Source organism: Lagenorhynchus albirostris, chromosome 13, assembly GCF_949774975.1.
Source record: "Lagenorhynchus albirostris chromosome 13, mLagAlb1.1, whole genome shotgun sequence".
NCBI classification, from domain to species: Eukaryota; Metazoa; Chordata; class Mammalia; order Artiodactyla; family Delphinidae; genus Lagenorhynchus; species Lagenorhynchus albirostris.
This window is the reverse complement of record NC_083107.1, coordinates 20,138,890-20,165,432: the sequence shown is the minus strand read 5'-3', so window position 1 is coordinate 20,165,432 and position 26,543 is coordinate 20,138,890. Positions and strand designations below refer to the sequence as shown.

General features: G+C 38.1%; 1 protein-coding gene and 1 non-coding gene across 2 annotated transcripts in view; one reads left to right on the top strand and one right to left on the bottom strand.

Annotated features, from left to right (window-relative positions):
- Positions 1-26,543, top strand: part of CTNNA2 (catenin alpha 2) — a 1,202,879-nt gene that overhangs the window by 116,228 nt on the left and 1,060,108 nt on the right. The gene's annotated exons all lie outside the window — the stretch shown is intronic.
- Positions 22,139-22,241, bottom strand: LOC132532038 (U6 spliceosomal RNA). The gene has a single exon (XR_009544297.1). It is a non-coding gene; the product is annotated as a U6 spliceosomal RNA (small nuclear RNA).

Below are 26,543 nucleotides of genomic sequence, written 5' to 3'. Positions count from 1 at the left end.
AGACAAAATACCTGTATGCAGAAAATTATAAGACACTGATGAAAGAAATTAAAAATGATACAAATAGATGGAGAGATATACCATGTTCTTGGATTGGAAGAATCAACATTGTGAAAATGACTATTCTACCCAAAGCAATCTACAGATTCAATGCAATCCCTATGAAACTACCACTGGCATTTTCCACAGAACTAGAACAAAAAAATTCACAATTTGTATGGAAACACTAAAGACCCCAAATGGCTGAAGCAATCTTGAGAACGAAAAACAGAGCTGGAGGAATCAGGCTCCCGGACTTCAGACTATACTACAAATCTACAGTAATAAAGACAATATGGTACTGGCACAGAAACAGAAATATAGATCAATAGAAGAGGATAGAAAGCCCAGAGATAAACCCACATACATATGGCCACCTTATCTTTGCCAAAGAAGGCAAGACAGCCTCCTCAATAAGTGGTGCTGGGAAAACTGGACAGCTACATATAAAAGAATAAAATTAGAACACTTCCTAATATGATACCTCAAAATTAACTTAAAATGGATTAAGGACCTAAATGTAAGGCCAGACACTATAAAACTCTTAGAGATAAACATAGGAAGAACACTCTATGACATAAATCACAGCAAGATCCTTTTTGGCCCACCTCCTAGAGAAATGGAAATAAAGACAAAAATAAACAAATGGGACCTAATGAAACTTCAGAGCTTTTGCACAACAAAGGAAACCATAAACAAGACGAAAAGACAACCATCAGAATGGGAGAAAATATTTGCAAATGAAGCAACTGACAAAGGACTAATCTCTAAAATATACAAGCAGCTCATAGAGCTCAATATCAAAAAAACTAACAACCCAATCCAAAAAATGGGCAGAAGACCTACATAGACATTTCTCCAAAGAAGATATACAGATTGCCAACAAACACATGAAAGGATGCTCAACATCACTAATCATCAGAGAAATGCAAATCAAAACTACAATGAGGTATCACCTCACACCACTCAGAATGGCCATCATCGAAAACTCTACAAACAATAACACTGGAGAGGGTGTGGAGAAAAGGGAAGCCTCTTGCACTGTTGGTGGGAATGTAAATAGATACAGCCACTATATAGAACAGCATAGACGTTCCTTAAAATACTAAACATAGAGCTACCATATGACCCAGCAATCCCACTACTGGGCATATACCCTGAGAAAACCATAATTCAAAAAGAGTCATGTACCACAATGTTTATTACAGTACTATTTGCATTAGCCAGGACATGGAAGCAACCTAAATGTCCATTGACAGAAGTATGGGTAAAGAAGATGTGGCACATATTTACAATGGAATATTACTCAGCCATAAAAAGAAACGAAATTGAGTTATTTGTAGTGAGGTGGATGGACCTAGATTCTGTCATGCAGAGTGAAGTAAGTCAGAAAGAGATAAACAAAAACCATATGGTAACACATATATATGGAATCTAAAAAAAAAAAAAGGTTCTGATGAGCCTAGTAGCAGGACAGGAATAAAGATGCAGATGTAGAGAATGACTTGAGGACATGGGGAGGGGGAAGAGTAAGCTGGGACCAAGTGAGAGAGTGGCATGGACATATATACAGTACCAAACATAAAATAGATAGCTAGTGGGAAGCAGCCATATGGCACAGGGAGATCAGCTAGGTTCTTTGTGACCACCTAGAGGGGTGGGATAGACAGGGTGGGAGGGAGACGCAGAGGGAGGGGATATGGGGGTAGATGTATACGTATAGCTGATTCACCTTGTTATATATATATTCACCTTGTTATATATATAAGAAACTAATACAACATTGTAAAGCAATTATACTTCAATAAAGATGTTAAAAAATAAAATAAAATAATCAAATGAAAACACAACAATGGGGACATGTGAAAGAGACACAGGGGCCAATTGAGAGAGCTCCCTGTGGCCAAAGTTGGGACAATTGGAGCTATAAAATAAACTATTATTGTATTATAACATGAAGTGTAAAATATCCATAAGGCCATTCTGATGTAAGTACATGATTGAATAAATAAATAAATGATGAAGAATAGACAAATTTCCCATGCAGAAATTTTTTTAATAATTTATGTAGCGTGACTCTCTACTCCTTAAGCATGGGCTGCACATAGTTCCTTCTAAAGGCTACAGTATGGAAAAGGAGAGTAATTTTACAGTGGATAAACTTTTCAAATATTACCTCAGCCAGGTGATAAAATTTAACGTAAATAGTGATGTCACGTTGATAGCCTATGTAATATGAGTGGCACTTTACATCCGTGGTCATCTTCTCCAAAACACATAACCCCAGTCTAATTATGAGAAAATATGAGACAAACCCTAAATGAGGAGCTTTCTATGAAATACCCGACCAGTACTCCTCAAAACTGTCAAAGTCATCAAAAACAAGGAACATCTGAGAAGCTGTCACAGCCTCGAGAAGACTGAGGAGATATGACAATGAAATGCAGAGTGCTATCCTCGATGGGATCCTGGAATTGAAAAAAGGACATTAGGTAAAAACTGAGGAAATCTGAATAAGGTATATTCTTCACTCAAAACAAATAAACAAAAAAGGCTCCTTAAAAATGGAGAGTCTTTTTCAGTTCTCTCCAATCTTTACCAATGTTCAATATGAATTTGAAGAATGAGTCTGCCTCAGTATTTAAGAAACTATTAGGGATCCAGTGGCTAGAATTTATTTCATTTTCTTAAATTTCCTGCTTTGTTTATGAATTTCCTGTGTATTACTCCCTTTATTTGCTGAAAGTTTCAGTCTTTCCAAGCTGGATGCATTAGACTCTGAAAACGCCATACATAAATTACATAACAGCTCTTAAGAGGAGAAAGAATTTATTTCATGATCATTTAAACTGTGATGGATGTTTGATAAAGGACATTTTTAACATCCCTCCTAGTAAAGAAAACAAACAAACAAAAACATTTATCTAAATAACAATGCTACGAAAACACTATTTTTTCAATTGGTATATTAGTTCGGGAAAGTTAAATGCATAATAAACACTCCCTGGCTCCTCATTTCAGTATATTTCAATGCAAGCAGAGTTCAGAACGGGCATTTGTAATTGGATGACTATTTATCAGGGTGACTCAAAGATGTAGACATTTTCTCTGTCATGGCTGAACCATCCCCTGTGGCCTTGGAGTCCTTTTTCCCAGTCTTCACGCACTGTGCCAGAGAGAGAGAGAGTAAGAAGAGGAAGGGGAGGGGAAGGGGAAGGGGAAGAGGAAGGGGAAAGGGAAGGGGAAGGGGACGGAGAAGGGGAGGGGGATGGGGAAAAGTAAGAGAGGGGAGGAGGGGAGGGGAGGGACATGAGGGAGAATTTTGGTAGCCAGGTCTGTAGAAGATACCTCACTATCACTCATATAAACTAAAAAACAGTTCTTTGAATAATAGAAGCAAACTAATTTTTAATGAGGCATTATCCTTTCTTAATAGCGTCACTTTTTGTTTGCCCACTAACTGTGTAACTCACCGATGATGGACTGAGAGCTAGGACTAACACAGGAGTTCAATAAATATTGTTGCAAAACCATCTTAGTAGGTTTTTATTGTTTTGAAATAAATAAGCTTTTTAGGGGTGATTGTAGGAGGGAGATGTTCATGAATCATAGTCTATCAGCATTTCATTTTTGTTGTTACGAGAAAAGCCTTTGATTGTCCTAAAGCTAATAACGCTGTGTTAGCTATTGAATGCAGAGAGGATGTTCTGAACTTTGTGCGTGTACTTGACATTTTTCTGATGATGGTGAGAAATGTGTGCTCATCCATTTTCTGTGCAATTGTGACTGTTGCATTTCCTGGGAGGCTGGCTAGCGTTATCCATACAGACTTGGGCATATACACCTACAGGGGCAAGTAGCCCATGAAGAGTTTTTACCAGGGACTTAGGACGGAAAACAATAAGTCAGACTAATCAGCCTTTTGTGCTTCCAGGCTTTTGTAAGAGTCTCTCCTATCACAACCCATCCATTCCTTCCATTCCAAGTAAATGCTGATGAGAATATCCTTTTGAAATACCATAAGCCTGAAATTTGCATGACTCTGGACATAAAATGTCTTATAATCATTACAGATTTAACAAGTTCTTTTATATGGGCTTCTTAGATTCAACATGGGGTTAGGGAAATTACTAAAATTATAGAATGTAGACCTTTAATCTTAAGTAACTGATTTTTACTATTGCAGACAAGTATGCAAAAAATATATAATGTATACATGTATATTCTATAAATAAACATTTTTATGCAAGAAGTTAAATTTTTCATGATTTACAATAAATGGAAGGAAAGGAAATTCAGTTTAGTTTGAAAGAATTTCACTGTGATTTTACTTTGTTTCAAATTTTACAATTTAGGTTATTAGAGCTTTGACAAAACCTGGAAGAATCCATCATCTCAGGCACATTCTTAGTAGTATCTCCAATAATTTGACTTTCATCAGTTGTGAAAGAATTCTTGAGGGCTTCCCTGGTGGCGCAGTGGTTGAGAGTCTGCCTGCTTGGTTCGTGCCCCGGTCCGGGAGGATCCCACATGCCGCAGAGCGGCTGGGCCCGTGAGCCATGGCCGCTGAGCCTGCGCGTCCAGAGCCTGTGCTCCGCAGTGAGAGGCCTGCTTACCGCAAAAAAAAAAAAAAAAAAGAATTCTTGAGCCATGTGGAAGAGCTCTTTCTCTTTCTCTTTCTCTTTCCCTCTCTCTCTCTCTCTCTCCTCCCTCACCCCCCATCTCTCCCCTCACCTGCCCCCTACTTGTTTTCCTTCTTTTCTTCTACTGTTTTTTAGGGGAACTCCCAAAATATGTTTTAATATTTCTTCCATAGCAAATGTGAGGGAAGCTCTAGGCAAATCAAGTTTAAAAAAGAAAGGTTATTTCCTGATTTCTGGGGGAGGATAGACAGTTTTAAACAGAAACAAGAAAGAGATTAGGGATTCAGCTGGATATGAAAATAGCTATATTAATTAGGTAGAGCTATGCAAACAGCTGTAAATTTGGGTAATAAGCAAGGAAAGATACTTGAATTTCATAAGGCTTTTTTCCTTTGTAGTTAGCAAATATCTCACCTTCTAAAATTACTTCAATTGTGATTCATCACAATAAGCATATAATTAAAATTGAAGAATGTTTACCAGGTGAGGGAAGTAGATGAAGCCGAGCCAGGAGAAGGGATTGGAAAATGTGAAAAGAAGAGCAATTCAGGGAACACAGTACAATTGGGAGGATATTTTAGGAAAGGTAATGTGGGGGAGGATTTCAATCAAGTAGACGATGCTGGTTCAAGACTAGCATGTAGAAGCTAAGTCACCAGTATGTTTTTGGTGGTGAGCATTAATTAATTAATTAAATCAATATTGATTTAAGCTTTGACTTCTGTACCAGATCCTGGGAGAATAATTGCTGGGAACACCGTTTCTGTAATCAAACAGTATATACTCTAGAAGGGGAGCTAGGAATAAAATGTAATTAACTATAGTTATGGTGATAAGTATGCAGTTCTGTGGAGTATTACTGTGTGGGGTGTGCGTGGCAGGTGGGGAAAGGGATTTCTGACCCAGGATGGCCATAGGATCATCTAGATGGCCCTTGTTCATGCTTCAGGGGCTGGCTATGCAGGTAATTACACTGGAGCATAATTACTGTTCTTATGGCAGTATGTGCCAGTATATTGCTGCATGGAGAGTATACTAGGAGAGCCAAATCATTCCCTGATGTGTTCGGGAAGACACACAAAAGGAGAGGTAGAATCCAAAGTCCTGAAGGGTTAGCAATGGTCTGCAAATTGACATATTTGGGGAGACAATCCGTGATTGTTTTGCACAGAATATCAAAAGATAGGAAAGAAATTTAAGGTAAATTCAGCATTGCTAGAGTTTAACCATTGATGGAGTGATATTATAAAATGAGATACACAGAAAGAGAGAGGATGATCAACAAAGGACTCTTTGGATCATATAATAGAGGCTCAATTAATATTTGTTTGATGAATGAGTCATAGATTGTGATATGATAATTGCTGTAATTGAGAACTAGAAGATTATGGCTCTCAATACTGTAAATAAGATACTTACACCTCTTTAAAAAATACCAGTGTTTTTCTAACTGAGGGGTAAATCCATATTAATGGGCTATGAAATCAATATGCTGAGGGCTGATTAATGATTAAAAAATAGAATAAAACAGAAAAGAGCACCTGAAAAAGTAGGTACTGTAAAACTTTTATTCTGACTATACAGATACATGTTTGTGTGCCCTGGGTGGACATGGAAGATGTTTTTCTTACTGTGGGTTGGTGTCAAATAGTCTGAAAGTCACTGCAATGGGGAGGACCAGTTTCCTGGTGGTTTACATGCCAAGAAGGAACCAGGGGAAGCATGAGGAGACCAGGATCTGTATATGTTTGGCTCTCTTACTCCTGAGCCTGAAGTAAGAACCATTGGCATCAGAGCCAAACTGATGACTGTAGTGGCCACGTGGACACCCATGCCTCAGTCCCAAAGTGACAGCAATCTCAAATCCTCCAGGTACTTCCTTGGTTGTGATGAAGATAAATTGAGAATCATGGTTAGCTCAGAATAGGTATCTGCCCTTTGCAGGTGGTTAATTAATGAGCTTATATTCTGCAACCTTCAGAGATTCTCATTGGCCTTCTGACAGGTTTGGAGATTCCTGGGCTTGTTGGATGAGATCTCTATTCTTTCTGGCTCAGTTTGGGGAAATTAGGGAAGGAGTCGTTGCATGCATGTATTAGGGCATTTAACTCTGCTTCATCCGCTTTGATTGGTGAGAAAACAAATTTCCTATGAGGTCTACATCCTCTTTTAGGTCTGTGAGCTAGAAAGTTAATCTCAGCAATCACATCTTTAAACAGCATTTTATATAAGACAGCAAGTGAGCCTTCTGTGGTGACCCTCATATCTTCAGTTTTAATAGAATGTGCTTTGTGCTTAGAAACAGGATTCCACAGCAGTCCCAGAGCAGGGACTTCAGGTGAGGCTTTCCGTTTAAGAGATGTGTAAATTTGATGTTAAACCATAATTAGACATTAGCCCAGGGGTGGAGAATGGAGTGGGGGAAGTGAAACCACATATTTTTGAGAAAAAGAACTACATACACACAGGACTCGTGAAATTTGCACATGGCAAGTTCAAGTTGTGGAGAATAGAATGACTTCACTACTACAGTAAAGATATCTGACTGATGATATAAGTGAGATATTTGTCTGAGGGTATAAATTAGGGACCAGTCCTAACAGACATAGGAGCAGTGGTAAGGAGTTTCAACTTTATCCTTAGAACACTGAGAAGCCATTAACATGGTTTAAAAAGCAAAATTAGATAATCATATTTGAATTTTACAAAGCTCACTCTAGCTGTAGCATGAAAAATACATTGTAGATTGTGGATTGGAGAAAAGGGACATGTTAGGAGATTTTAGAATAAATTAGGACACAGGAGAATAGAGGAATGGACCAGTAATATTGACAGAAATAATGAACTTTTTTTTTTTTGCGGTACACGGGCCTCTCACTGTTGTGGCCTCTCCCGTTGCAGAGCACAGGCTCCAGACGTGCAGGCTAAGCGGCCATGGCTCATCGGGGCCAGCCGCTCCGTGGCCTGTGGGATCTTCCTGGACCGGGGCACGAACCCGTGTCCCCTGCATCGGCAGGCGGACTCTCAACGACTGCGCCACCAGGGAAGCCCATGAACGTATTTTAAAATGAAAATTATCTTTTTTTTCACATATTTTTGATGTGGCTGTATCTTTTCTGAGTGTATCCCATAGAAATAAGCAGAGGTCTTCAATGATGCTTATTACATCATAGCAAAATCTAGAAACCAGAATGTCTGTCAACAGAATGTTTGTATACACGGTGGCATATCCAAACTATAGAATATTATGCAGTGTATTAGTTTTCTATTGCTGTGTAACAATATTGCCACAAACATAGTGGTTCAAAACCATGAACAGTTATTATCTCATAGTTTCTGTGGATCAGAAGTCCAGCCATGGCTTAGCTGGATCCTCTGTTTCAGGTCTCATAAAGTTACAATCATGGTGTCACCTGGAGCTCTTTCTGATCAGATGGGGAAGGATTTAATTCCAAGCTCACATGCTTGTTGGTAACATATTTTTCCTTCCATGCTGCCAGATGGAGGGTGGTGGTTAGGGGTGGCCCTCAGGTGCTTGATGCATGGCCCTCTCTGTAGGGCAGCCCACAACATGGCAGCTTGCTTCTTCAGAGCCAGCAAAGGAGAGTGTTTCTCATAGCAAGACAGGTGTTACCATCTTATGTACATAGTCATGTGCACATAATCACATTCATCCCATCGTCATTGTTGTATTCTGCCGCTTAGAAGCAAGCCAGGTCCTTCCTACATTTAAGCAACGTAACTACATAATGTATGAATGCTGGGAGGGAGGAGTCTGTCCACTGCATAGAGTTATAAAAAAGAATTATCTAGGTCTTTATTTAGTGACCTGAAGGGATGCCCATTATATATTGTTAAATTGAAGAGTACTTCCTCTATATAATGTAATCTCATTTTTATATAAAAGCAAACAAAATTATATCAATAAATACACATTGTTGATGTTTGTGTGTTCTGAGAAAGACCGTGGAAGAGTACAATTGAGATAGTTTCCATGTTTCCTAAGGAATGCAGTGATAGAATGAGTTGGGCTAAACTTATTCACTTTTTCTTCATATATTTATTCCTTTTTCACCAGTTACAATAAACATGGATTAATTTTTCATTTTAAAAATGGTTAAAAAATTAAAATACAATTGCAAGAAAAAGAAGTATAACTCATATGCTAATAAAGGAGAGAAACTGAAATCATATGAAATGCTCAATTAAAACCACCAAAGGCAGAAAAAGAGTGGAACACAAAAATAGGAACAGAGAGCAAGGGCAACAAATAGAAAACAGTGAATGAATATGGTTGATACTGATCCAACTATATCAACAATATTAGAATGTCATGCACCATTGAAAGACAGAGATTGTCATAATGGATCAAAGAGCATTACCCAACTTTATGTTGTCTATATGAAACCAACTTTAAGTATAAAAACACATATAGATTAAAAGTAAATGGGTGGAGAAAAATATTGTATGCTAGTACTAATTAAAAGAAGCAGGAATAGCTTTATTAATTTCAGATAAAGGAGATTTCAAAAGGAGGAAAGTTATCAGGGTTAAATAGAGGCATTATATCATGATAAAAGGGTCTGTTATCCAAGAAGACATAACACTTGTTAACAAGTATGCACCTAAATACAGAACATCAAATGAGGCAAAATAACTAGAACCACAAGGGGAAATAGATGTATCCAATAAATCCACTGTCATAGTTGGAGACTTCAGCACACCTCTCTCAGAAATGGACAGATCCAGAGGCAGTAAAATCAGTAATAACATAGTTGAACTCAGTATTTGAAGATCAAATAATGTAATTCATCACATCAACAGACTAAAAAAGAAATATCACGTGATCCTATCAATAGGTACAGAAAAGCATTAGGCAAAATCCAATACCCATTGCTAATAAAACTCTTAGTAAACTAGGAATAGTGGGGAACTTTCTCAACTTGATAAAGAATATCTACAAAAAAAATCTACAGTTGACAACAAATGTAATAGTGAGAAAATTGAAGCTTTCCCACTAAGATCAGATAAAAGGCAAGGGTGGTGCCTGCTCACCACTGGTTTTCAAAATCATACTGGAAAATGTTGCTAACACAATAAGGCAAGGCAAGGAAATAACATGTAAATAGATCGGATAAGAAGATGTAAGGCTATTTTTGTTTGCAAATGACAATCATATATGTAGAAAATGCAAAAGAATTAACAAAAAAAAAAACCCTCCTGGAACTAATAAATGATTATGGAAGGTTGTAGGATACAACATTCATCTACAAAAGTCATTTGCTTTTCTATATACTAACAATGAGCAAGTGAAATCTGAAACTGAAAACACTGTATCATTTACATTTGTACCTCCCCAAATTAAATAATTAGGTAAAAATCTAACAAAATATGTATAAGATCTTTATAAGCAAAACTACAAAACTTTGATAAACAAAATCAAAGAACTAAATAAATGGAGAGATATGCCAAGTTCAGGGATAGGAAGACTCAATACTGTCAAAATGTCAGTTCTTCCCAACTTGGTCTATAGATTCAATGCATTCCCAATCAAAATACCAAGTTATTATATGGATATCAACAAACTGGTTCTAAAGTTTTTATGGAGAGGCAAAAGGCCCGGAATAGCCAACACAATTTTGAAGGAGCAGAAGAAAGTTGGAGCACTGGCACTATCCAACTTTAAGACTTACTATAAAGTTACAGAAATCAAGACTGTGGTATTGGTGAAAGACCGGATAAAGAGATTAGTGGGACAGAATTTATAGCCCAGAAATAGACCACCATAAATATAGTCAACCTGTCTTTGACAAAGGAGCAAAGGTAATACAATGGAGCAGAGATGCTCTTTTCAACAAATGGTGCTAGAAAAATTGGACATCCACATACAAAAAAAAAAAAATGAATCCAGATACAGACTTTATACTCTTCACAAAAATTAACGCAAAATGAATTGGAGACTTAAATATAAAACTCAAAACTATAAAACTAGAAGATAGCAGGAGTAAACTTAGATGACCTTGGGTGTGTGATAACTTTTTGGGTATGACACCAAAGACACAATCCATGAAAGAAAAAAATACACTGGGCTTCATTAAAATTAAAAACTTCTCCTCTGCAAAAGATAATTATCAAGAGAATTAGCAGATAAGCCACAGACTGGGAGAAAATATTTGCAGAGGACACATCTGATAAAAGACAGTTATCCGAAATATACGGAGAACCCTTAAAACTCAACAATAAAAAGCAAACAACCCAATTAAATAATAGGCCAAAGATCTTAACAGGTACCTCATCAAAGAAGATATACAGATAGTAAATAAGTGTATGAAAGGATGCTGCATAGCATATGTCATCAGGGAGATGCAAATTAAAACAAAAATTAGGTACCAGTGCACACTTACTAGAATGGCCACAGTTTTGAACACTGACAACGCCAAATGCTGGTGAGGGTGTGAAGCAGTAGGAACGCTCATTCACTGCTGGGGGGAATGCTAAGTGGTTCAGCCACTTTGGGAAACAGTTTTGGCAGTTTTGTACAAAACTAAACGTACTCTTATAAGATGCAGCCATCACATCCTTCGGTACTTACTCAGAGGAGTTGAAAGCTTATATCTACACAAAAAAACCTGCACAAGGATGTTTACAACAGCTTTCCTCATTACTTCCGAGTTTTGGAAGCAGCCAAGATATCCTTCAGTGTGTTAACAGGTAAATAGACTGGGATACATTCAGACAATGGAATATTATTCAGTGTTGAAAAGAAGTGCGCTATCAAGCCATGAAAGACATGGAGGAATCTTAAATACATATTGCTAAGGGAAAGAAGCTCATCTGAAAAGTCTGCCTATTGTATGATTCCAAGTATATGACATTCTGGAAAAGACAAAGCTATGGAGACAATAAGAAGACCCTTGGTTGCCAGGAGCAGTAGGGGGCCAGGTGGGAGAAGAATAGGCAAGCACAGAGGGTTTTTAGGGTAGTGGAAACACTCTGTATATTATAATGATGTACGTATGTCATTATACATTTATTCAAACCGATAGATAATACAACACCAAGAGTGAACCCTAAGGTAAAGTATGGACTCTGGGTTATTACGATGAGTCAGTGTAGTTTCATTGTTGGTAAAAAATGTACAATTCTGGTGAGTGATGTTGATAATGGAGAGTGCTACGCATATGGGGGCACAAGGCGTATGTGGGAAATTTTTGTACCTCCCACTCAATTTTGTTGTACTCTTAACTGCTCTAAAAATACAGTCTTAATAAACAAATATATATGTATCTAAATTAAAGCTAAAAAAGAAAAATTACACACTTCTTAAAACTCTAGGTTACGAGTAGTCTTCCAATATTATTATACAACTAATAATGAAAGATGAATTCAGTGTTCTACCTCTCTTTTTCTCTTTTAAGTATCTGTAAGATGTAATAAATGTCCAGGGCATAAGGATTGTCTTTTATTTGCTGTATAGTGGGGAATGCTGTCATCTTCCAATGAAATAGAGCTGTTTTATTTTGCATCATTTTCTAATTTGCAAGCATATATAGTAAAATCAGAATAAGTAGAAATGGATTTTTCAAGTTCATAGATACATGTATGCACTGAATTATTGATTTCATTGACACATTGATTTAAAAGTGTCCTGTATAATGGGCAGTGCGTTTGGTTCCAGGATGTGAAGATGCATGAGACTCTGCCTATTTGAGGGGAGAACATATAAACACCTAATTAAAGTAAAGGATAATTTGCTGTGCCAAGTAGTCAAATCTCTGCCTAGAAATGCTTTGTGAACCAAGAAACATAGAAGACTGAAAAAAGCATGCTTTTGTTGAGACGTGGCAGATCAGTGGGAGTTTGTCTGCTGGGCAAGAGAGACCCACACAGAGAGCGGTTTTGCATAATCTTGTATATTTGAGTCAGCATATGTGTCCTAGGAATAGCAAATGGGTTTGTGTGTTTGTGTGTGTATGCGTGTGTGTGTGTGTGTGTGTGTGTGTGTGTGTGTGGACTGCTGAGATGGGAAAGGTGTGGAAAATGAATGTGAAGCTGGAAAGTATGATGGAAGAGGCATGAAGAGCAGCGTGGACAGGAAAGCAGGGCTAGATGATGAACAACCTTGTGTGACAGGAGACGATGGCAAGTAGCTGAAGGATTTTAGGTTGTCTTTTAAAAGACAACATTGGATTGTAGCTTAGAAAAATTGCTCTGGGGCTAGTGCAGTAGGCTATATGGAGGGGTCTGAGATTGGGGCAGGGAGATAGAGATATTACAGTAGGAAACATTTCCAGAACACTTGTAGAAATATTATATAACTAGCAATTTTAAATACTTAATATTTTTGTTTAGGTAGTGAATATTGATTCATTTTGGTAAAGATGTGTAGTTAGATGCATGTTTTCCAAGTTCTCCTTTCCCTGGGTCTTACCTTCTGTGTAACTCTTTCTCCTCAAGACTGCTTCTGTGGCAGAAGCTCTGGATACTGTAGCTCTGGGAATGTATTTTGGTCCTACATTATGAGATCACCATTTAAACATGAAGGAAAGAGTTACAGAGTTGATTCTAAAGATACAGATGGTTTTTCCAAGGGAAGAATGTGTTGTTTCAAAAAACCAGATTTCTTCCAACTCTAAAAGCCTATCGTTCTTAGTTATTTCAGCTATGGCCTTCTGTTTTGCCATAAACCATAAAAACAAGTTAGCATATGAATTCAAGGAGTATAGAAGCTCCCAGAGTTGTTTGAAATATGCCAAGGAGGGTTTGACACACATAATAATAGTGCTACACATCCATGTTCTCACAGCAACTTTAGAGGAAATTTGTGGGATGATTATTATCCTGTAAATACCCTGTACAGAGCTGCCTGCCACCTCCTCCTAGTAGCAGATTTCCAATGGGTGTGTGACCAATCTGGTAGAACAGATAAAGTGCAATTTCACTATTTTTGGCTGGATATATCTTAACTGTGATTACATCACAGTTTAAATTCTGTCTCCATAAACATACGGTTGAACTCCCTTGTTATATCATGGTACTTCTCTGTTAAATCATACTTTCTGTTGTTGGTATCAAAATGGAATTCCACTCTGGTATATTTTGATGGTTCATCTTTTGTGCTTCAAATGACTTAGAAATTTTTCATGTAACTCCCTGTCTAAACACATTCAGTTGATGATTTATTTTTGGAGCTATAGTTAATTTAGTATTTAACTACACATCCTGAAAGTGTTAACATTTCTTGTTCAAGGTTTTTGATACTTGATGTCTTAAAAACATGTTTTTTTTTAACACAGACATTCTACTTAATGAGAGGATACATATTGCTTGAATAGCCTTGACATTGTGCCAAATAGTAAGGATGTTATAATATGGAATGATGAATTCTTTGCTCAATAGATTGAATGTATAGTTCCATAGTGTAGATTTATTTTTTAAAAAATAGTCTATTTGTGATTTTAAGTCATTCTTCAGGTCCTTGTGGAACTTAGTTGATATTTTGACCTAGGTTTTTCCAATTTCAAAAACATATTTATTTTAAATTAACAATTTAAAATCAGAGAAGTTGCCTGAAGTTGGTGAAGTTGTCAATTGTGGAACAACTGAATTTTTTTCTTTATAAAAGTTTTATTATTTTTGCATTAAAGAATTATTAACATTTCTCTAAAGAGTATGGTCCAGACTGAATTAGTTTTTGTTCCAGGGAACCGATACAGATTATTCCTCTGATTTCTCTTTTCTGCCAGGGATATCACTTAATTTGTTGTTAAGATATTTTCCCCAACGGAATTTTTCTCCTATAGCTTTTAGATAACCTCTGACTTACTTTCTCCCAACTTCACCAACTTCTTTATTGTTTTTATTTTCTTCCACTTGACAATATTATTCCTATCCTTTTACATTGTTTTCAAGAGATTTTTCTCTCTTATCTCATTGGCAGCAGCTTTGTTCTTTTTCCCCCTCTTCACAGCTGTGCCCCTTCAGGAGTATTTTTCAGAAACCCAACAACTCTGCCTTTGGGGTTCACTCTACTGCTAAAAACCCCATGTTGGTTTCTCTTTGCACTGAGAATAAAGTCCAGATTTTTGCCCTTGTCCTGTGAGCCTTCCTGTGACCTGTCCGCTTCCCAGTTCTCAAATTCCCTCAAAGTCCTGTGTCTAAATCATCTAACACTCCAAATTGTCCCATCTCTTCCCTTTCCCTCTTCCTCTGTGCTCTAGCCACATTGGCCTTTGTGCAGTTGCCCAAACACTATGAGAACATAAACATAATGAGAATCATGTTTTATAAATTTTATCAGTGAAATAAATGACTGGAATTTGAATTTCAGAGGTAAAATATATGAAAATCAAATATTTCAATTGAAAAAGTAGAGTACCAGTTTGCCCTCAAAACAACTGCCTAGGGCTTCCCTGGTGGCGCAGTGGTTGAGAGTCCGCCTGCCGATGCAGGGGACACGGGTTTGTGCCCCGGTCCGGGAAGATTCCACATGCTGTGGAGCGACTGGGCCTGTGAGCCATGGCCGCTGAGCCTGCGCGTCCGGAGCCTGTGCTCCGCAACGGGAGAGGCCACAGCAGGGAGAGGCCCGCGTACAGCAAAAAAAAAAAACAAAAACAAAAAACTGTCTATGCAGAAGAGTGAAGAGTACTTGTTTCCCAAACTTGTATTGATGCCCTTTCAGGTATCTTAATCTTGGGCATATTTTGGTAATCTTTTTAACATGAGAAGAACGTAGCTTTGAGTTGATTAATTAGTTTTTAGAATCCCTAATCCTTAATCCTTTGGCATGATAGCTTCCAGCACTGCCTTTTGGGGTGGTGCTGGTTCTGATGATTGATAGGCCAAGGAAGTAGTTGTGTGGAATGAGTGGCTGAGGTGGAGAGAAGTAAAAGTCAGAGACTGGACAATTTGGAGTGTTAGATGATTTAGACACAGGACTTTGAGGTCATCTAGAATAATACCGGGCTTCCCTGGTGGCGCAGTGGTTGAGGGTCCGCCTGCCGATGCAGGGGATATGGGTACGTGCCCCGGTCCAGGAGGGTCCCACGTGCCGCGGGGCAGCTGGGCCCGTGGGCCATGGCCACTGGGCCTGCGCGTCCGGAGCCTGTGCTCCGCAACGGGAGAGGCCACGACGGTGAGAGGCCCGCACCAAAGGTTAAAGAAGAATGGTGCCAGGTGATGAAGGCATCAGTGATATAGGTGGATTGAATCCTAGTGTCTTGACAGATGATACAGGGAGGAGACACTGCTGAAGGGATGCTCACTAAGTATCTGTTTGTATGGCTGTAGTAATCATGTTTTATATATTTTTTTGTATTTTACAATGTTTTATCATCTTGGTGCCTTACTAGTCCTGGAGAGAGCCTCCCTCCCAGGACTGGCTGATTCATAAAGACAGTAAATGACTTGCCTGAGAGCATGCCTTTCATGTGTAAACCAACCAATCCAAACCACAGATGCAACCACCTAATTTACCTAACTCTCACACACCAAGCCAATATTTCTCCTGTCCTAAATCACTCCAGGGCTAGGTATCAGACCACTGTGGACCCTCCCCTATAGTTCAGAGCCTGCTGAAATGATTCAAACTATCCAATTCTACACTTACTTAGACTTACCTATCCTGAGTCACCCATTTCTTCCCTTGGAAACCATGATAAAATTTCTGGACCCTGCTCTTCCCTCATCCCTTTCTGCCTCCTGACAAACCCCCGTTCTTCCCCATGTGGCCCTGTGGTATATAGCATGCCTCCTTTTCTTGGTAACTGTAATAAAGCTTCTTTCAATGGCACTGACTTCTCCATAACTCAGTCCCCTCTGTGAATTAAATCCCAGCCACATTTACAACAATGGGGAGACGCTGTGTGTGTCTAACCACAAAGAATTGGGCCAGAAAATTAAATAAAATAGCCTACTATGTAGCTTTTATACACAGAAACACAGTAACATTGAAAACCAATCTACCATGTAAAAGAAACAACAAACAAGGAAGGTTGTTTAAAACAGTGTACATGCTGTTTCCAATTTTAAAGAAGAACTTTCAGCATACACAGTGTGAGACACAGAAACAAACAGACTGGTGTGAAATACATCAAAATGTTGAGCGGAATTTGGGAAAACCTTTCTTTTTGTTTATATGTATTTCCTAATTCTTTTCCAATTATTATGAATCATTTTGTATGATTCAAAGTTTAAAGGTGGTGTCACTTAACCTAACTTTTGCCCCTTTGGGGCATTAAAACCTTGATTGTGACTGAGATGGAGGAGCCACTGATCCAGGTACATATACCAAACAACACGGTGTGGGTGAGCGTTCAACTTCTTTCTACAACTAAAGTTTTTTTTTCCCTTTGCAAATGGTTGAGTTTGTCTCTAAACTGAGAATTATGTACATTGTACTATACACATAAATGTAACAAAGTACAAATAATCGATAGTATATTGGGATAACAATTTCCACTTCTTGGTCACTGAAAACTGGTTAAAACGCTTCATTGTGCAGGCTCTGTTCCTGGCTGTGTTCTTTTCTCCTATGTTGTGGGATCCTGTTTTGTGTGTTCCATGGCAGGTTTTTTTTTTTGCTGCTGCATTTTACTGAAGCTCTGAGTTTCTTTGGTGTATTTCTCAGCATTCTTTCCAAGCACAGTCGTTTGGAGGGTTCCCTTTTCTCTCCTCTGCTGTGTTCATAATGCTGTATGCCTGATACGCTAAGTCCTAAATTTTGCTTTTATCTGTCTGTTCAACCAGTTCTGCCAATGTGGGTGTATCGTCCTGCATGTATTATCTCCACCAGCTACATGCTTGTTAGGATCAATGTCCTGTATGCCCACGAGAGGTGTATACTCTTACACTTTTTTTTACACTTCTTTTGTGTGTTTTGTGTGGGCAAGGTTATTCATATTTGGGGTCCAAGCTGAAATGACTTTTCCACTGCCCAGAGTCACAGAACCGCTGCATGTCTCCCAGTCACAGAACCGCTGCATGTCTTAACAGTGTTTGCTGTTTAACCAGGGGGTTGTCTCATAGTGAATCATTTTCATATATACAGCGCAGCCATTTTAGTTAGGAGAGGAGTTGGTGACACTTCTTTCATGAATGCTGAGGAAATCTTTAGGTGGTTTTGGCCTATAAATATACAAGAAGCCCTAACTCTCAAAGAACATGAAAGGAATCAGTAGTAAACTGGGATAATATTTGTGACAAATGAAGTTCAGAGCACATTAATGCCTTCCTCTTATTGTCTTCCATATTCTGCAAAGCAGAAAAAAAACAATTGGCTCAAGTCTGAAAAGGTGGAGTGCTATCTGTTTATTTTCTAAATGCCTAAACCACTAACTCCATCATCATTCTGGTCTCACTGAAGCAGTGCCTCAGCCTGATTTTCCTAGGCATTAGTTTTGCAGTATCTTGATTGAAATAACAATTTTAGGTGAGTTAAGATTTCTAGGACCTCTGGTATATTCCACTGAAGATAGATTTGTTTTATATCCTTTGAATTGTTTTTATTAATGCAATTCACATATTTTTATACCCCTATAATTTTCACTTTCAGCTGACTGTGTAGTTAGGGGTATATATTTCTGGATTATGAAACAGTTCCAGTGGTTTCAGGTGCATGTGCTTTTCTTCCAGATCTCAGGTCTCTATACTGAGGCTAATTTAATTCCTTCCAATGAAATATTTTAAGGTCTTTTTATTAAAGCAGGAATTAGAATAATTATCATTATTTATAAAATACTGCTTAATATAAAAGGAACTCCAAAGAAATTACAATCACTCTGTAAAATTGAAAGTAGAAAGCACTTAAAAATTCATGAACGTAAAATAAAGTATGCTTCAATAAAAATTGTGTGCTGAGCCAACTTGTATTTTAGAACAGAACTTGGAGTGTTCTGTTTATATCTAAATGAGCCCCTAAAGCAGAAAATTTTAATTTTAAAAGTATCTCCTAAAGTAACGATACATATATTTCCTCTAATTAATCAACAAATATCTAATGAGGATCAATAGTGTGTTCTGCAATGTACTTCTAATTTGTTATTTACCTGAGCTGGTAAACTTACCACACTTGTGGTGGTAGGTGTAGTGTGAAAAAAATATTCATGTGGCCCAAGACATGGCATAGAATTAAGGGTTATTTTAGGTATAAGTAGTATTTCTCAACAAGGTCACTATTGATATTTTGGATGAGGGTATCCTTTTTAGCATGGGACTTCAACTTTGCATGACATTAATCAACCCTGACCCTGTAGAACTTCATGATGATTGGAACATCCACAATGGCCCTTGGAAAATGTTATCTGGTGATACAGCCCCGAGCTGAGATCTGCTGATATGGAATAGGGGCTGGCAAACTTTTTTCTGTAAAGAGCCAGATGCTAAATATTTTCAGGTTTGTGGGTCACACAGTCTCTGTTACAACTACTCAACACTTCTTCTATTGTAGCAGAAAGCAACTGTAGACAATATGAAAAGGGGTGACTGTGTTCCAGTAAAACTTTATTTGCAAAAGCAGGTGGTGGGCAGAGTTTGCCTTTGGGTTATAGTTTGCCAGCCCCTTTGTATGTACTGCAAGTCTGCCAATTTCAACATAAAGAATACTTGAAAACAATCAGTAGTATGTCAGTTAGGAGGGTTTTGGGCTGCAAATAATATGAAAACATATCTACCGTTTCTAAAGACAGGATAGTTTCAGTCTTGGCTAATTGAATGTATTATTGTCATAAAAGACCCAAGTGGCTTCCTTCTTTCTACTCTGTTATCCTTAGCTGTGGTCATTGTTTCTTCTCTTTATCACAAATGGATGCAGCAGTCACATGTAGTTATAGTAATACACAGGGAAGGGTAACATGTCTGTCTGTTCCCTAAGAAAACCTTTCCCAGAAGTCCTTAGCTGACTTGCTGTTAGATCTCATTTGGTGACAAACCCAAACTTAAACTAAGAAATGGCAAAGTGGAAATTCCAATCATGTGGAATTCCACGTAATTGCCATGGAAAAAGACTATGATTCTTTCTCGGGCTGGAGAAGGATCAAGCCCTAACTCAAAGCTGTGGATATACAATATTTGAACGAACTGAGACTGTGTTTGAAAGAAAGAGCAGCAAGCTTTGAGGGATTTGTGGAAGGAAATGTCTGTGAGGTGCAGTATTTTCCATATCAGTTATATTATAATTTATACCAATGCTATCTGAGACCATTTGTTTCCCTCTGTTTTTATCTAGTCAGAGGGAGTATTCATGCATGCCTGTCTTTGGTCAGAGGAGAGAGAGGAGCCTGAATCAAGGTTCTACCCATTGATTACAGGTAATCTCTCTCTAGTATTGAAGAGCCAATGTAGAGTCATACTTCCTGTTGTGAGGTCCCTAATACCAGTGTGTGAAAGACAGTATTTAAATTTGGTTAACAAAGATTACTTGGTAGTCCTTAAGGAACATCTTCAATAAGCCCCCAGATAATCATACCTAGTTAGTGTGTCATATGGTTTGTATTATAAAAACTGAAAATAGTTGGTTGAAAAGCATTCTCACTGAAATGTTGTGAATATTTTAGTGTTAAAGGGAATATAGAAGACTATCTGGTTCTTTCTGGCTCACAAACGTGCTGCCCTATAATTTCAGGTAAAGCAGGTGATTTGCCAAGAGAATCATTTGGGTGGCTGGAAAGTAAAGATATAAGTAAAAACTGGGGGAAAAAAAAAAACCAAAAAAAACAACTGGGTTTCCCACTTCCTGTGCTATGTTCCCTGCATTACATCATGACATTCCTGCAGCAAAGTGCCTTCTCGAAAGACCTTATGCTTGTCAGTGGGGATGGCTCTAATTCAAGTTCTAATTTTTTTCCTGGAGTTGTTCCTGAATTTTGAGCTCTTCAAGCTGTCAGTACTGGGGTTGAACAAATACCTTTAGATGCACCTATGTTTACTTTAGTGATTTTGAAGAGTGACACAGTAATGTTTTGCGGGTAAATTTGTTCAAGAGGCTTTGTTTTGTATCTCCCTCACATCACATCAGCCTCTTTTATACCAATCATTACTTATGTGTTTATTAAAAAAATTAAATTCTCAGTACTGTCCTCAAGGATTCCAACATTCTAATGCGATAAACACAAATGAATGAACAATTAAAATAGAGTGTGATTTAGGGCACACTGGAGGGAAGCATAATGTGCTCTCAGAACAAGAGTGGGTCTGAGCAGGTCAAGGAATGATGCCTGAGTTGAGTTTCAAAGGATAACTGAGAGTAAGTCAAGGGAAGAAAATGGGGAAGGAACTTCCCTGTGGAAGGAATGACATGGCAAAGTTTTAGAGGTATCAGAGAATATAATATATTTGGAGAACAACTAGCAGTTCACTAAATCTAGAGTCCATAAAAACTTAAGATGCAAGGTGGATGAATGCTGAGTAATGAGTCAATACTGAAGGACAGTAAATATAATTGGAACTTTATCCTTTTGCAATGGAAGTCATCAGAGGCTTTTCTATAGATAGTGACCTGATGTAATTTATATTTTGGAAAAAAAATCACTGCAGAATAGGGGAGGAATCAGAGGGGCTAAGACTGAAGGCAACATGACGAGTCAAGAGGCTTCTCAATAATCTAAGGAAGAAATAATGAGAGCCTTGATCAAGGTAGTAGTGATGGAGAAAAACAAAGTGATATTTATGAAATATTAGAGGTAGAATATATTTGACCGGATGAGTGTTTTGATGTAGGAGGTAAGGAAAAGGAAAGGAATTAAAAATGACTCCTAGATTTCTGACAGGGCTTGATGGATAGTGAGTGGTTCTATTCATTGACATATGACATAGGAGTTGGACCAGTTTGGGGGGAAACTGATGAGTTCACTTTTAAGCATGTTGACTTTGAAGTGTTTGGAAAACTAGTATTAATAAATAATTGCTTATAAGAGGCTGAAACCCAAGCAGGAGCCCTGAGCTAGAGAAATAGATTTGGGAGCTTTCAACATAATGTGAACTACAGACATGAATGAGACCACCCAGAGACTGCGTGTAGAGCATGGAAAGACTAAGAACAGGTTGCCAAGAGGGTAGAGGAAGACCAGGAGAGAGTGGTGACCAGGAGAGAGTGGTGTCCTTGAAGCCAAGGAAAGAGTACAATATTAATATTGTCAAATACTGCTCAGAGGTCAAGTAAGATAAGAACTGAAAAGGGGCCACTGGATATTTTGAGGTGATAGATTTATCTTTATTTAGATAAGGTATATGTAACCATTATGTAAGTTGAATATATATGGATAGATATACATATAGTGAAAATATATATATTTAGTGGAAATATACATAATTATGTATAATTTAGGAACTGCCATAAATCCCATCACCCAACAGAACTATTGCTAAAATTGTGATGTATGTCTTTCTAGATTTTTTCCTATATGTAAATATATTCTCTATCTAGATATATGTCTATATATAACAAAATGAGTTCCTACTATAAAAATATGAGACACTGCATGAATTTGCTTGTCATCCTTGTCCAAAGACCATGGTAATCTTCTCCACATCTTTCCAATTTTAGTATATAAGCTGGGGAAGCACACAGCGTCCATTGAATTAAGCAACTAGGAGATCATTTGTAACTTTGCCAGGCTAATTTCAGTGGAATGGTGAGGGTAGGAGCCAGATTGTGTGGGATGGGGAATGGGTAGGCAGTGAGGAAATGGAAAAAACATTGTAGACCGCCCTCTCAAGAAACCAGGCTGCAAAGGGAAAGGGAAGTAGAAGATGTCAAGAAAGGAGTAGGATGGAGTTTCTTTTTTTTCTTTTGTATTTTCAGTTTTTACTTGGACAAGGACTTCCCACTGACTAGAAGGAGCCAGCAATCAGGGATGAATTGAAGATGCAAAGTAGAGGTTGTGATTGATGGAATCGGGGCCTTAGGAGGCAGGAAGGGAAGGGGTGTAGAAAAGAGGGACCAAACCTATCTTCCAAGAAGGCAACAGGGGAGGAGAAGAGAGTGGGAAAATATGCTGGTAAGTTTATGGATGACTCACCTGAGGTGATTCTGCTCACCTCAGAATGAAGATGGCTGGTACCCATAAGTAGTCAGTTATTTGATGAAGTCTTTTTGAACTTGCAAGAAATAAAAAAAAACTGCCATATTGTATAAGATGCATTATCTATTCACTTGTATCCTGAGAACAATGCCAAGAGATGTGTGTCAGAAAGGTCTAGTCTTCTCTGACAAAATGTAAGGTGAGAAATGGTCCCCAAATGCTTTAGTTACCTTAAATAGCCTATTAAGATTTATTATCTACATATTTCTGTGAAGCTACTTGAAACTGTGTACTTTGTTAGCTTGTCTGCCCCCTGTGAAGTAAAGTATTTAACCTAGGGAAGTTTGCATTGTATGGTGGGGAAAACAGATTTGAAACAAATCTTGGTTGAATTCCATCAACTTTGGGAAAATAACAACATTCTTGTGCTTTAGTTCTCTTATCTTATAAAACTGGGATACTATCGTATTGACCTCAGGGCAAATAGAAGATATCGTAAGGTAGTAATATATGTGAGTGTTCACCACATACTAGTGTCTTCATACATTACTTTGTTGTACACATCTTGTCACTCTCAGTGATCAAGGGCTCCCTTTAACTCCTGTACACCAGGATTTGCTGATAGAAACATGAAACTCTTAATGATTATAAACTTTGGCCCATGACCAGGAGAAATCTTGGGCCAGGTTCAGAGAAATCTTTGTTGCTGTGAAATGTAAATATCATGAACTAAATGGAAAGGACTACTACTTTGAAATGTACAGACTCAACAGCCCATTTTCATTTCCTAAATGCCATGGTACATTTTATTTTTGTATTTACAAAAGCATATCACATGAGGTACTTTTTTGTCTCATAAGCACAAAATTTAATGCCACAGATGACCAGAAGGAAACCTGGGTTATTGTTTCTCTTTTCACATATGATTTTCTATAACAACAAGCTTAATAAGGTAATTTACCAGCAGGCATATATGCTGAGTACTACTGGTACTGAAATATCAATCTTCACTACAAAAGACTTCTAAGCAAATATAATTGCTATAATGTGTTATGACCTCTCAAGTCTAGTAATTCAATTGAATGGGGCAAGGATAACACAATGCAGGTGAATCATCTCCCATTTTACCAAGCTGCCACAGATGCACAGCAGTACCTGATGGGTGAATAAGCCACTTTAAAATGGGAAACTGAAAGAGGCAGCGGTATTAGGCTTAAATCATTTGAGTTTCTGCAACTTAATTCCTTGTTAACTCACCAGCACATCAATGGATTTAACTTTGACTTTTAAAATAAAATATAATAGGGCTTCCCTGGTGGCGCAGTGGTTGAGAATCTGCCTGCCGATGAAGGGGACGTGGGTTCGTGCCCTGGTCCGGGAGGATCCCACATGCTGCGGAGCGGCTGGGCCCGTGAGCCATGGCCACTGAGCCTGCGCGTCCAGAGCTGTGCTCTGCAACGGGAGAGGCCACAACAGTGAGAGGCCCGCGTACTGCAAAACAAACAAACAAACAAAAAATAAAATAAAATATAATAACACACCAGAGCTTGCTTTAAAAATACAAATCCTTAAGTACTAATTAAGTATTGTTATAATCACTAAACAATTGAAAATAGCTGTTACTTAAATATCTGTATTTATTTCTTTATATCATGTCTTAATATTCTGATTACTTTGTCTTCTTGAATCTCCATCCTGGGGTTACTTGAATGCTTTTTCATACTCTTGCCCACTTTTGTTTTTGGCATTTTTCTGGCAGCAGTTCAAAAGGGTGTTCAGTATTTCCCCATTATTCTGTTGAACAAACTACTCAATATCGCTCCACCAGGGCATGCAAAGTTCAGAGATGCTGGTTACCTACCACCTGATTTAAGTGCCCTGGTGAAATGGAAGGATACTGGCCCTAGAGGTGTCCATTCTCAGCCAAGCTCACTCTCTGAACACTCCTTGCTCGGTGAATGGTTCTTGCCAGTCTCATCTCACCAATCAGCATTAACAAGTCTGATACACCTTGATGTTTCCCACAGCATTTACCTGGGCCTTGCTCACATTGGCTGGTTAGTACATTTGCTGTGAATGAGTGAATGGATAGATAAGTGGATGAAGGAAGGGAGAATTGGAGCATATGGGATTTGACTTTTCTGCTAGAATGTGGAAGGCACTCTGAGGGAGGAAAACCACTTTCGTTTTTCAGGTAAGTGGTATCTAAAGTGGTGCATTCTGAGTTGAAAATCTCCTTTTTCCATAAGAGCACTGGTATTGTATTTTAACTAGAGTCATTTTGTGTGTGCTTGTGTGTGTGTCTGACTGTGAGACTTGAACTTGGCAAAGAATCAAGTCCACAAGTACTCATAACATTTTTACTAAATGTTCAGTACTGTCCTAATCATTGTAAAGGGGGCAGAGTCCCTGTCCCTGAGTGTATTTGAGAGGACAAAATTTATCTAAAGCATATAGAGAGCAGCACAAGGCAGTCTGTATTCAAATTAAATATGTGGCAGCTATTCTGATTAGATGTAATACTGATGGCATTCAGAGAAAGGAAAAGTCATTGGGCCTTGGGGACAAAAGGCAGTTTGGGTCAATGAGGAGAAGGAAGATTTCCTAAGGGCTACTGTGGGCCAAATTGCAGAGCTTGTACAATCCTTCACAAAGAGTTCACCACGTGGATCTCAGCAGAGAATCAAATACCAAGGCAGACCTCACTACTTTGCTGAAGGAAGCCCTCAGGTTACTTTTTCCTGAACAAAATGACACCCAGATTTAAAGCAAAATAAATAAAAACTAGTGATGCAGTTAAAATAAATAGTGAAACTGTGTATTTTTAAAAAATATATAAATAAAAAGAAACCCAGATATAAATTTAAACATAAATATAAGTGTAACATAGTTTATAAATAAACTGTATAAATTTATATTCTCTAAACCATACCAAGATATCACTTGTTTTAGGTCTCTAAGAAGTACTGACCTATATCTAAAAATACGTCCAAAAGATATTTATAAAATTATTACTTCCTAGGAAATAGACTCTACTATTGAAAAGATAAAAAATTGGGCTTCCCTGGTGGCACAGTGGTTGGGAGTCCGCCTGCCGATGCCGGGGGCACGGATTCGTGCCCCAGTCCGGGAGAATCCCACGTGCCGCGGAGCGGCTGGGCCCGTGGGCCATGGCCGCTAGACCTGCACGTCCGGAGCCTGTGTTCCGCAGTGGGAGAGGCCGCAGCGGTGAGAGGCCCGCGTACCGCAAAAAAAAAAAAAAAAAAAAAAGATAAAAAGTTGATATTTGAAAAAAATTAGATAGGTATTTGGGACATCTTATATATGTATACTTAAGCAAACATTTATGAAGGATGTAATTCCCTATTGTACATGTGATAGACAAGAGGTCAAAAACTTGATTTGTGCCCTAATGAGTTTAAAATCTAGTGGGTCATGTAAAACTAACGTCAATTTCTTAACAATGAGCCAGTTACGAAAAAAGTAAGGTCTTCTGTTACTGACTGTAAATCCAGTAGCAATTTAGGGTTTATGGAGAAGACACAATGTGAAATCAGTGTCTGGATTTTGGAGGATGACAAGGAATATGTTCCAGGTGGGGATTTTGGGAAGTGGCATGAACCCTACATTATAATGTGGTCCAAACCTGATTAGAGCAGAAGACTTATGTTAAAGAAATAAGATCCATCAGACCATGGTCAGAAAGTGGAATGACAGCCTTGTTACAAAGACTTGGGACTTGTTGGAGAAGAGAGTTAAGCAGTTACTTTGTTCTAGAAAAGGAATGTTTCCCTAAATTAGTTTGGGTGGAATTATACAGCAAGATGAAAGATAAGGAGAGCAG